The 13,750-nt window shown below is 42.2% G+C and overlaps 1 protein-coding gene across 10 annotated transcripts in view; it reads right to left on the bottom strand.

The window, feature by feature from the left end:
• The window catches only part of NFIB (nuclear factor I B), a 483,650-nt gene that overhangs the window by 360,517 nt on the left and 109,383 nt on the right, over positions 1–13,750 (bottom strand). The gene's annotated exons all lie outside the window — the stretch shown is intronic.

Here is a 13,750-nt window from a genome sequence, read left to right as displayed (position 1 = left end):
TTATCTTTTACTGGTAAGGATATTTCATAGTTAAAAAAAAAAAAAAGCCAACAGATGTAAATTGCATGACCTCTTCATGGCTCCAGCCTACCCATCAGTGCTGACAACCAAGTAACCAAGGGAAAAGGACAAGAAGAATCCAAGAGCTCAAAAAAATCCACCAAGTAGATAATTAACATCAGAGAAATCAAGATTTGGCTATATTACAGTAGCTAAAGTACTAAGGGGCAAGATGAGCTATGGTCCTGAAAGTTTCTAACAGAGGAGAATGGGTTACAGAATTACCACAATCTCGTCCATCAGAAGGGACTCTCTTGTCTCAAGGCTGACTTAATTGCCATAATTCAATTAACATACTTCCACTAATTATATATAAGCTTTTAAATGACAGTTCAACAGTAGCACCACTGAGAGTAAGCCATTTTTTTTATTTTTAACTTAATCTTAAATTAATTATAAGTAAATTGCATTGATTCCTTTTTCACATCCTGCCTTTAACTGTTTTGTTGCAGAACTAGCACGTAATTTAAAACCTCTAGGTCTTATGTAAGAGGCATTTAATACCACGTGAAGTAATTGTGGTATTCATAAAGAGAGGCAAGCTTTTTCCTTTCTTCCTTTCTCCCTCCCTCCCTTCCTTTTTCTCTATAGATGGCAGTTCTAACCAAATGCTAAATGAGATAGTAACAATCACACCAATGGAAAGAGCATTTACTTAGCAAATTCTTGACCTAGAAACAGTATTTTATACATGTCAAGAAATATTTGTTAAATTAATATCAATTACTTTGGCCACCTCATGCGAAGAGTTGACTCATTGGAAAAGACTCTGATGCTGGGAGGGATTGGGGGCAAGAGGAGAAGGGGATGACAGAGGATGAGATGGCTGGATGGCATCACTGACTCAATGGATGTGAGTCTTGGTGAACTCCGGGAGTTGGTGATGGACAGGGAGGCCTGGCATGCTGTGATTCATGGGGTGGCAAAGAGTCGGACATGACTGAGCAACTGATCTGATCTGATCTGATCTGATTGGATAAGATGCTTTGGGCATGATAGAAAAAAGCTGAAAAAGCATCAAATCCCTAGTTCCTGATCTCAAAAGCATAAGCATTCTTTCAGGGAACAATATGTAAGTATATGAACATGACAGGTCATTCAAAACCTAGTTGAAAATTCATACACTAAAGGAGTCCATAGCATATAGTATGTAATAAAAATATAAAAGGAATGCATTGGATGCTAAGAGGAATACCTAGTATACAATATAAAAATGGTAAATCAGATTACCTTTTCCACTGAGGAAGATAAGAAGATGGGTTATCAATATGAGTTATCATATCTACATACAAATGAGAGTTGACAAATGCAAATTACTTGCTAGAAATCGGTGGACAGTGGATGTATCACAGCTAGAGACATTTTAACAAAGCAAAGAATGCCATACTAGGATTGCTGCTGCTGCTGCTGCTGCTGCTGCTAAGTCGCTTCAGTCATGTCCGACTCTGTGCGACCCCATAGACAGCAGCCCAACAGGCTCCCCCACCCCTGGGATTCTCCAGGCAAGAACACTGGAGCGGGTTCATTTCCTTCTCCAATGCATGAAAGTGAAAAGTGAAAGTGAAGTCGCTCAGTCATGTCCGACTCTTCACGACCCCATGGACTGCAGCCTACCAGGCTCCTCCATCCATGGGATTTTCCAGGCAAGAGTACTGGAGTGGGTTGCCATTTCCTTCTCCAATGGATGAAAGTGAAAAGTGAAAGTGAAGTCGCTCAGTCGTGTCCAACTCTTCGCAACCCCATGGACTGCAGCCCACCAGGCTTCTCCATCCATGGGATTTACTGGAGTGGGGTGCCATCGCCTTCTCCGATACTAGGATTGAGCAGGTGCTAATTTGAGCAGAAGCACAGATTCATTCCTTAAAAATAATTTTTATCAGAGTTTAGTTGCCTCACAATGTTGTATTAGTTTTTACTGCACAAAAGAGTGAATTAGCTATACATACACATATATTCCCTCTTTAGATTCACTTTTTAAAAAAATATTTTTTATTGAAGTACAATTTGATTTACAATGCTGTGTTAGTTTCAGGCTTACAGCAAAGTGATTCAGTTATATATATATGTGTGTGTGCATGTGTGTGTGTATATATACATATATATGTATACCTGTATATATAGTTTTGGGCTTCCTTGATGGCTCAGGCAATAAAGAATCCACCTTCAGTGCAGGAGACCTGGGTTTGATCCCTGGGTTGGGAAGATCCTCTGGAGAAGGGAATAGCAACTTACTCCAGTATTTGTGCTCGGCGAATCCCATGAACAGAAGAGCTTGGTGGGCTACAGTCCATAGGGTCGCATATAACTGAGTGACTAACACTAGATATAGTTCTAGCACAGATTCCTTGTGAGATACGTTTAGAGTTGACTTCCAACAAAAGTATATATTCTTTACACCAAACTATACTCTGTTTTGTATATTTTCATGATTTTTGATTGAATAAAAAATATAGATATGTCAGAAGTTTTACAGATATTTAAGACTTCAAAGACAATTAATTACAGAAGAATTTAAAGAAATATTTTTTTCTTAAAGGTTATTTGTTCCACTTTTCTATCTCCCACTTCATTTTATTCAGATCAAAATTTTCTCTTGTGCATTTTCAACTTAATAATGTTACAGGAAGTATGGAAAGTACAGGAAAACTCACATGCCCAGTAATGAGATCAGATAAACTGGCTGATGTCAGCTCAGTAGGTTGAAAAAACAAGAGACATTTTTAAACTGAGGTAGCTACCATGTTATGCAAGGTTTTAATAGCAAAGGAAACATTGGTCCAAGAGGATGAGCCTAACCCCTGTCAGGTCAGACTAACCATCACTTCCTTGTGGAAACTGCCACGTCTTCCCCATTCAGACATGAGGTCTCTTTTCCTTATAGGACGCCAAGCACTTGAACTTGATTAATTATTAGCAATCATTGACTGCTAGCTCTTCCCAATGGAGAAGGCAATGGCACCCCACTCCAGTACTCTTGCCTGGAAAATTCCATGGACAGAAGAGCCTAGAAGGTTGCAGTCCATGGGGTTGCTGAGGGTCGGACACGACTGAGCGACTTCACTTTCACTTTTCACTTTCATGCATTGGAGAAGGAAATGGCAACCCACTCCAGTGTTCTTGCCTGGAGAATCCCAGGGACGGGGGAGCCTGGTGGGCTGCCATCTACGGGGTCGCACAGAGTCGGACACGACTGCAGTGGCTGAGCAGCAGCAGCAGCTCTTCCCAGTAGGCCACCATCTCCCTGACTGTCAGCAGAGCTTACGTTTGCTCACCATCATATTTCCAGTCTGGCACATGGAATGTCTTCTGTAAATATTCTTAGGGAGTAAAAAAAAGAAAGTAAAGGTTTCTTGCTCTGCTAAGGTCTCTGTATTAGTTGGACATCTTTCCATTTCACCTGATAAACATCCTTTTAAACTTTAAAAGGCGATGAGGTTTAAAGGCCAATAGGTTCATAAAACCAAACCTTGGAAAGGCTGACCTAGAGACAACATTGCCTCACCTTTGTTTCTAGACATTCCAAGGAGGGATTCCAGCTGACTCAGCACAGATCATGTGCCTAGACCTTGGCTAGAAGGACATGGTCCTTAACTGGCCCAATTTGGTCCAGTGACCACCTCTGTGGGCAAGAGAGAGTGCAGAGTGCAGTTCCCATCTCCCACCGGCTGTGCTGTGAGGGGAGGAGGACATTAAGAAACAGAGGGGAAGCTGATATGTACATTAAGCAGTGATGTTCACCGCTTCCAGACCAGGCCAGCAGAGGCGGTGTCTCCATAGTTCTGGTTTCTCAACAAAACAGTAGTCTTGGTATGGATGGCTTTTATTTTACTTATTTAACAGCCATAGGGATTCATGACAGCTCACATTACCATTCTTATTTCTATCAACTCTTTCTTGAGGAACAAGTATGCCCACAGGCCAATAGCAATTTTACTGTACAAATTAACTCAAAGAATGCTACCAATATAACTACTTCTGATGGAATGACTTAGAAAATAAAGCCTATATCATGTTTTGTCTTGAGGAAGACTGAGGGAGCAGGAAGTGGCAATAGGGCTAGGGGGCAAAAACCTTCGACTTGATTCTTAAGGATGCTTTACTGCCCCTATCCATGAAAGCGCAGAATGACCAGTAATACCTGACTCTTCTGGGGTTCTGGAACTCCCAACTGTTTTCCTGTGTGCTCACAAGTGTTTTCTCACACTGAAGCTACTCACGTAAATCAATCCTGCTTGCACAGAGATGTATATGATGGGAGGATTTTTTTCTTTGTGAGTTATACTTTCAGCCCACATGTGGCTGCACATGAAATATCAATTTTTGCCCCACTTTTACCTTGCATGGTGAGTCAGGCCTCTTCTCTGTTTACACAAGGACAGAAGAAAAGTTTGAGGAAGGTAAAAGGGTCGCCGGGCCCATTATCCCAGCCGTCTATGGTTTTCTCTTGCCATTTCCTCTCATCCATCATTGTCCTCCCTAGAATCTCATCTATATCCCTTGAGATTTGGTTGTTTTTCCTAGGTAATGCTCCTTTTAAGGAACCTATTTTAAGATCATTATGTTCTCTGCAAAGCACTTTTGCCAGAACTTTCCTGTTGATACCACTTTTCTCTCTACTCAGGTTCTGTTTTCACTATTGAGGCCGTGCAGGGAATATTTGCATTCCTTCTGATTGTGGGGAATGGTGCAGTAATCTTACACCATATATATTTTGATATTGAAAGTCATAAGATCTTTATTTTGCATTCCTTAACTATGAGCCATCATACACTTCCCATCCTTCAAAGGGGCAACTCAGGAAGGCCTGAATCTCCACTAGACAATTCCCAGAGAAGACCAAGAATTGGGTTTTTTTACTTCTCATTTTGGCATAAGGGGATTATTCTTATTTACTTTGAAATTGTTGTTGTTCTTTATTGCTAAATCGTGTCAGATTCTTTGAGACCCATGAAGTATAGTTCCTCTGTCCTTGGGGCTTCCCAGGCAAGAATGCTCGAGTGGGTTACCATTTCCTTCTCCAGGGTATCTTCCCCACCCAGGGAGCAAACTCATGTCTCCTTAACATTTCTAGCATCTCCAAGTATCTAATTCCCAGGTGTTTTGTGCTTACAACACTGATGGCAAAGCAGTTGTCATTAAAAATAAGTACAGGACTTAGAGAGTCGAGGGCCCAGTTAGGAAACAAATAAGATACAGAGATACGGGACTTCCCTGGTGGTCCAGTGGTTAAGACTTCGCCTGCCAGTGCAGGGGACATGGGTTCTATCCCTGGTCCAGGAAGATCCCACATGCCATGGGGCAACTAAGCCCGGTGTCACAACTTCTGAGCCCATGTGTTGAACTACTGAAGCTTGTGTACCTAGAGCCTGTGCTCCACAAGAGAAGCTATCGCAATGAGAAGTCCAAGCATTACCACTAGAGAAAGCCCATGCACAGCAATGAAGACCCAGCATAGCCAAAAAAGGATAAAAAAGATATGGATACAGTTGCCTTAACACTTTGCTTTGCTGACTTAATGAAGGTAAGATGGAGGAATAGAGGTTTCACTGATTCTGGGGACAAAAGATTTCAGCATCTTTCATCCCTATATTCTTCAGGACACTGATTCCAGAAGATGTGAAAAACAGTGTTCCGTGGTCAAATAGTTTGGGAAAACAGTGTTGCAGAATTCCCAGAACACATTAGTGTATTAAAGGCTCTGATGGTTTCCCATTAAATAAACCTGTTTAAGTTTATCTCAGTATTCCCTAAACTTACCTGAGCTTGAAACACTCAGCACGGTTTACCCAGAAACCACCTGCAGAATGGCATTCCTTGGAGCACCAATTAGAAGACAAGGAAATACAATTCTATTATCTTAAAACTGATAATGCTCTTTGTAGATATTGAAGACATGAAGAATTTAATTGCCTTCTTAAAATCATTGCATCACTACCTCTCTCAGAGACTTCAGCCCAAGGGCTTACTGACTCAGAGGCAGACCTCTGAGGGTAGGATCTTGGCATCTTCAGCAAGATAACAGGTGGGAGAGACAGGTGTTACAAAGAAGGAGAGGATTTTTAAAAGTTTTCTTTACCTCCAGGTTGACCCTGTCTGGGGTTAGGTCTGATGGACTAGGTAGAATTTTACCTAAGGGACATCTAGGCAGGAAGAGGAAGTAGAGAAGGGAAGTCCATTTTTCTAGCACTGGGAGCATTTGGGGGACAACTAGAGAAAGAAGAAGGGAGAACTGATCAGATCTGTCCCAATTTCCCCTCCCGAGCCTTCGGACTAGAGAAGGGGGAGGAGACTGAGTAAATATGGAGTGCTCAAGTCCCCAGTCCTTACTTAGGGGAGGTGGGGCTTATCCTGTGGCAGGATCAGTGGAGTATTTAGGATGAGTTGTACTCTCTGTTCTGAGTTTCTGAATGACATGGATGACCCACCAATTCCTACTGTACCCAGATGAACAGTGAGTCTTCCATGGGGCCAGATAGGTCACGTGGCAGGGCTTTAAAAGTATCCTCAGCATCCAAGAGAGCCAAGATGAGGCCAAGTCAGCCAGGAAGGGCCGTGAAACCCCAACCAAGATGAGAGGAGTCAGAGTACAAGGTTCACCACCGTCACCTTCAGCACATGTCCCAGCAGGCGCAGAGGGCAAAAGCGGGACACTGCGTGGTCCATCCCCCTCCTTCTACCTTAACAAGGTCATCTGAGCCCTGCTCCCTGCCCCAGCTGTGTACCTGAGGCCACTTTGTAGAGGACTGGGAAGAAAGGGGCAGAAGAAAAATGAAAACTAAACCACTGCTCGGCAAGACTGAGCTTTACCTACAGGGAATATTTACCTTTGGGGACTGGACTAAAATTTTTTTTTTTTTGAGTTTTTTTTTTTTTTTTTTAAACTTTACAAAATTGTATTAGTTTTGCCAAATATCTAAATGAATCTGCCACAGGTATACATGTACTAAAATTTAAGCTGAGTTAGACAATTATTTCCTGCCTTTCCACCCATAGGGTGGGGCTTACAAGAAAGGTCAGATTGATAACAGCAATATAAAGAGATTACATTTTCTCTGTACATCTGGATTTTAGAGGGATTGAAATTTCAGATATTGCTGTATCCTTTTTTGTGCATATATTCACAAAAGCTTATCTCAGGCCACCTCATCCCTAGTTTTATTTTACCTCAAACTGAAGGATTGCCATAGTACATCAAAAGTTTATTGTGTGAAACTGTAATATTAGTCTGCTTGGCTGTCTGTCTTATTGGCGATGAGCTACTTCACTGCAAAAGCGTGATTTCATTCATTCCCCACCCTGCAACACAGACACAGAATAACACCTTAGTAGATACTCAGTGTTCGTTGAAATGCATGAATGAGTGAAAGAATGAAAGAAATACAGTCAGCCTCTGCATCTCAGTTGATTCTCTACCAAGGGATCTCTCCCAGGTATTCTTTTTTGTTGTTAGTTGAAGCATAGTTGATTTACAATGTTGTGTTAATTTCTGCTGTACAGCAAAGTGATTCATTATACATATAGATATATACACACACACATTTTTGTATTATCTTCCATTATGGTTTATCACAGGATAGTGAACATAGCTCCCTGTGCTATACATCCGCCCTGCACTCATAGCAGCACTCCTCACAATAGCCAGGACATGGAAACACCTAAATGCCCATCAACAGATGAATGGATAAAGAAGATGTGATACATATACACAATGGAACACTACTCAGGTATCAAAAAGAATGAAATAATGCCATTTGTGGCAACATGGATGGACTATAGTGAAGTAAGTCAGATAGAGAAAGACAAATTCCATATGATGTCACTGATGTGTGGAATCTAAAGTATGGCATGAGTAACCTATCTGTGAAATAGGTTCACAGACATAGAGAACAGACTTGCGGCTGCTGGAGGGCAGGGTGGGGAGGGATGGAGTGGACTTTGGGGTTATCAGATGCAAACTGTTATGTACAGAATAGATAAACCTTGGTGTTCTTTACGATTACAAGAAGAAAAACGAGGCTCCTTGGAGAGCCTGGTGGCAGCCATTTTTATTTAGAGCCACAATGTCCTTTCTTCTATCTCCTTCATCTGTTTTCAGTGGCTTACTTTCCTTTCCCTTTGCCTTTCTTCCCTGGGAACTCTTTGGAAATGAAGGTGACACTGGCCTGGAGAATGGAGAAGTTGTCTTGTCTGGGAGTATTCCCAAATCCTCCTGAACTATGACTCAGGAAGTCTTAAATTTGTATGACAATTTTTGGCTTAAAGGAAAAAGAGAGTCTTCTATTCATAGTCTGATAACTTGCTAATCTCTACATAAATTTTCTGCCTCTGCCTTCATCTTGTACCTCCTCTCCTTTTATCATTGTAATCTCTGTAGGTCAGATGCTGGCTACATGTCTTGTCTGCATGACTTCTGCACCTCCTCTGTGTTCCCATGAGGTTTTATGATGATACATTCTGATGGACTGCAATTGAATCTATGCCTGTTTTCTCCTTTAGCTTGCAAGCTCACTGAAAGCTTTCTTTTTCTTCATTATTCCATCTCCAGGTTTTATAGCATGGGCACTTAACATATGCTGGCTAAAAGATTAAACCAGATATTTTGAATCTTTAAAAGCAGGAAAAAAAAAAAAAAAACAACTTCCTTTCCATTGCGTATAGGACTTTGTATTTCTAGCTGCTTCATCAAGCCTACTAGATGTCAGAGAATGTCCACCCTCATCCACACTACATCTCTAGTTGAAGAGATGCCTGGATATTTCAGGGAGTGCCCAGGAAGACAATCAGAAATAAGCCCATTTTCATCTTCTCACTCTGACTGCTTTTATATGTGCCTTGTTCTTGGAGCCTCCTAGAGTTCCTAAAGATCCAGAACCCCAAGTTGCTCAATTGGGCTGGGCTCCCTTCAAGACTCACTGCATTGGAGCTAGGCCAAAAACCCAAGAGAGACAGGAACAAGGTTCCCGCCTTTCTGCTTATGCCCTTCCCACAAGAGCTGGAAGAGATGTGTGTTGGTAGCTATCTCTGAAAACCAATCCTTGACCCCTTTTGGGTCTCAGTGCCAAAGGGAACCTTTCTCTAGACTCCCCACTGGGGACTAAAGATCTGTGTGTACTGGTGTCAGACCTGTGGTGTTCCTTTACATCATCCTATCATGCTGCATGGCCAAGTACAGGTTGACCTAATTGTTTCTTCTATTACCTGAAAGCTTCATGGAGACAAAGATATAGTCTATTTGTATACTCTTACCATCTCGTTGGGCTTCTCTCACAGCTCAGTTGGTAAAGAATCCGCCTGCAATGCAGGAGACCCCGGTTCGATTCCTGGGTCAGGAGGATCCCCTGGGGAAGGGATAGGCTACCCACTCCAGTATTCTTGGGCTTCCCTTGTGGCTCAGCTGGTAAAGAATCCATCTGCAATGCGGGAGACCTGGGTTCCATCCCTGGGTTGGGAAGATCCCCTGGAGAAGGGAAAGGCGACCCACTCCAGTATTCTGGCCTGGAGAATTCCACTGACTGTATAGTCTATGGGTCATGAAGAGTCGGACATGACTGAGCAACTTTCACTTTCACTTTTCACCATCTCTTTACCTTCTTTACTTATCATTGTGCCTGGCATATAATAATAGTAATAATTTAGCAGTTATGATAATAACAAAGCTACAGTGAATACTGTACTCTTTCTGAACCAGACACTCTTCAAAATGCTTTGCTTATACCAGTTCATTTGATCCTCACAGCAACCATTTGAGGGAGAGACTATTAAGGATGGGCTTCCCAGCTGGTGTAGTGGTAAAGAATCCACCTGCCAGTGCAGAAGACAACCCAGACATTCTCTGGGTTGAGAAGATCCCCTGGAGTAGGAAATGGCAACCCACTCCAGCATTCTTGCCTGGAAAATTCCCATGGACAGTGAAGCCTGGCAGGCTATATAGTCCATGGGGCTGCAAAGAATCAGACAGGACTGAGCACACAGCACACACAGAGGCACAGAGAAGCTTACTAACTTGCCCAGGGCCATCTTGAAAGTAATGAGTAGAAGTGGAATTTCAACACAGGAATCTGACTCTACCGCTCATGTGCTTCACCATTAGAGACCACACTCCACAACTCTAACTAGGGAATACAGTACTACATTCTACATTGTTACCCAGGTGACAGGCTCACTTGTGAAAGCAGATACAGTCAGACCGGCCTAAGGACACCACTTTCAGGGGGCTGAGGGGACTCCCAGCATGTCAGAGTTTATGAAAGAGATAGGGAGTCTGAACAGGATGTCGTCGGAGTAGAGAAGAATATAAAAGAGTGAATGGTTTAAGAATATAAATAAAAGTAAGGAAGGAAAGTAAGGGGTACAGTTAGAGGTTGATATAAGTGGGTGAAATATGAAGGATACAGAGATATGTCTAAAGGAGATTTTTTAACAAATTTCTATGCGAAGCTATCTCTAGAATCCTCCCCCCATCCCCCCACCTCTTCTAGAAAAGGACCTTCGTTATTTTTTAAATTTGGCTTTCTTTAAGTAAGATCCCTTATTGAAGCTGGGAGTCTTACTACACGGAGTTCCAGAATTGACTTAACTTTATAAGCAGTCTGAGTTATGTGAGTTAACTGTTACGGCCTCAACCCTGTCTCTGCATCTCTTGCGGGAAGAATGAGGAGAAATGGAGATGGTTAGAGCTTAAAAGTGGCTGTACTTAGGATATCCGATCAAATTCCCTCTTGTTTTGGAATTTGGGATATGTGCATTCAAGAGACTTTGAAAGGGAAAGAGGGAAGGAAAGGAAAAGATGTGCCAAAATAAGAATAAGAGAAAGTGAGAGAGGATGTAGAAAAACCCGCTTCTTTGATTTGTATGGTGTGATTTCTGAAACTGCTCCAGCCTCTACATAAATCTATAGGATTTATGTGGCTTCATTAATCACACTTTCTTTGAAATGGAATTTTCTGCCTCGGAGCCTTTGAACATTGACATCCAAATACAATATATTTTTTTTAAATCACCTCTGGATAAAGGCAACACTGTTGAGGTAATTCCCCCAGATTGTAGGTGGAGTCTGTTTGGTCCTCAGATCTTGATGATAATATGTTGAAAATAGAACCTCCCTTCAGAGTACAGAAGAGTTCTGGCATGATTAGGATCCCAGTTGCAGACATGCTGGGCCAGGACTCCATGGAGAGGAAAAAAAAGAAAGAAAAAGAGTTCCTTGTCTTTGATGAGTAACGACAAGCAGCGCCATCTAGTGACAACTCATGTTTATACTGGAGTCACTTGGTGACCTCTCTGCCAATCTCTGCTCGTTATCAAACAGGCTGGAAAACAAAGAGTTCATCTTTCTGATGGCAATGTGACTTGAAATCAAAAGCCAGGGCTTAGGTGAAGACATGAGTGTGTTAAAACTTCTGACAATCAGAGTTCGCATCCAAGGCATGTTTTTCGGTTTGCTTTGGGGGGCTGACTTTTGAATGCTGTTAAGTTAAAAAAACCAAGAGAACAAAAACTGCATTCCTGGGAAGGGATGGAAGGAAACACTGTCATATCACCAGGAGTCACACAGATATGCATTGCCTTCTCTGCCTCCTCATATTCCCCCTGTTCTGCTAATCACCTGAAGCACAGAGAGATCAGGGGCAAAGTCAAACTCTCAGAGCAGCAGCAGTGGAATTTGAATCCCCACCTGCCCAGAAAAACTTTCTCTCTGATTCAGCTTTTGTGGGAATTTTCTTTCACAAGTCAGCTCCTAGGAAGGCTAGCATTTCCAGGCATGGCCACAGATCTTCAGCTTTTCAGGGTGACATGATTGAGATAAGTCACAATACCTTAGGACAGGTAGGGGCACTGGAAAGATGTCTCACTCATACTTCCTACTGGCTGAGCTATAGAGACCGGAAACAGCCCGCACGTCAACTCTCTGTGTCCGGATCCCATGGATGAAGTTGCAGCAGCCGGTGGTGGATAAATAATCTCTTTCTGCAAGTCACCACCAGCTGCCACTCCTGGGGACACTGCTGCTCCAATGAGTTGGGCCTTAAGACCTCCTGCCCCCACAGAGGAGATGGCAGTCACATCCTAGCTCTGCAAGGCTCCCTGAAAGTGAATTCCATCTATTTTGATTTGGTTCTAAGAAATCATTTTCTATAAGTTAGTGTATTTTTATTGCACAAAACAAACTACCTTCTTTATAATCAGGGACTAGATAGAGGTCGAGCCCATTTATTGGAGACTGTTCAATTAATGACTTGATCAGAAAATGCGAATTTGTTTTATTTATGGACACTCACTAAAGTATGGAATCAAAAAGACTGGAATATAAACTCTCTTCAATTCAACAGGTTAGTGGTAGAGATCAAGAAGATAGGGTCTGAACAAAAAAAGATCAGTCTGGCTTACTATATTGTAGAGAGCAATAAGGAGGCATTCAGCTAAAGCCATAAGCTTATGGTAATACAGCAAGCATATGGAGTTTTGAATATTTAGTTACTCAACTGCAGTCACACAGGTAAAATACTTTATTTGAACAAACTCCACGGGCCTACTATAGAGAAACACCAACATGCTGCTGCTGCTAAGTCACTTCAGTCGTGTCCAACTCTGTGCGACCCCATAGACGGCAGCCCACCAGGCTCCCCCGTCCCTGGGATTCTCCAGGCAAGAACACTGGAGTGGGTTGCCATTTCCTTCTCCAATGCATGAAAGTGAAAAGTGAAAGTGAATTCGCTCGGTCATGTCCGACTCTTAGCGACCCCATGGACTGTAGCCTACCAGGCTCCTCCATCCATGGGATTTTCCAGGCACGAGTACTGGAGTGGGGTGCCATTGCCTTCTCCACACCAACATGAGGGACATAGATAGCTTATATAGAGAATTAACACTTCCTCTTGCTATTATAGTTGATGTCCAAGAAAAGAAGTACAAGGAATTTTCCTGACTTTTCAGTGAGAAAAATCATTTCACAATTTGAATAAAAGCTATAGTTTTTTTTCAGTAGTCATGTACAGATGTGACTGTTGATCCATAAAGAAAGCTGAGCACCAAAGATTTGATGCTTTTAAATTGTGGTCCTGGAGAAGACTCTTGAGAGTCCCTTGGACTGCAAGGAGATCAAACCAGTCAGTCCTAAAGGAAATCAACCCTGAATATTCATTAGAAGGACTGCTGCTAAAGCTGAAGTTCCAATACTTTGGCCACCTGATGGGAAGAGCCGACTCATTGGAAAAGACCATGATTCTGGGAAAGACTGAGGGCAAAAGGAGAAGGGGGCAGCAGGACATGAGATGGTTGGATAGCATCACCGACTCAATGGATGAGTTTGTGCAAACTCAGGAGATAATGAAGGACAGGAAAGCCTGGCATGCTATAGTCCATGGGGTCACAAAGAGAGGGAGATGACTTACGGACTGAACAACAACAAGGCAATAACACTGTCATTGATTGGTGAAAACTACAGCTGTCAAAACCATGTGATCCAAACCAGGATTCTTTTAGAGTACAATATTTCATCCATAAAGTTAAAAAGTTTTCAGGGACTCTAGTTTGTGAATGGCTTACCTTTGCTCTGTAATCCTTTATAGCTGACTTTTTTTTTTTGGTTAATTTTTTTAAAAATTGGAGGCTAATTACTTTACAATATCGTGGTGGTTTCTGGCATACATTGACATGAATCAGCCACTGGTATACATGTGTCTCCCCATCC

The sequence above is a fragment of the Bubalus bubalis genome, chromosome 3 (assembly GCF_019923935.1).
Source record: "Bubalus bubalis isolate 160015118507 breed Murrah chromosome 3, NDDB_SH_1, whole genome shotgun sequence".
Classification (NCBI taxonomy): domain Eukaryota; kingdom Metazoa; phylum Chordata; class Mammalia; order Artiodactyla; family Bovidae; genus Bubalus; species Bubalus bubalis.
This window is presented reverse-complemented; position numbering and strand designations above follow the sequence as displayed.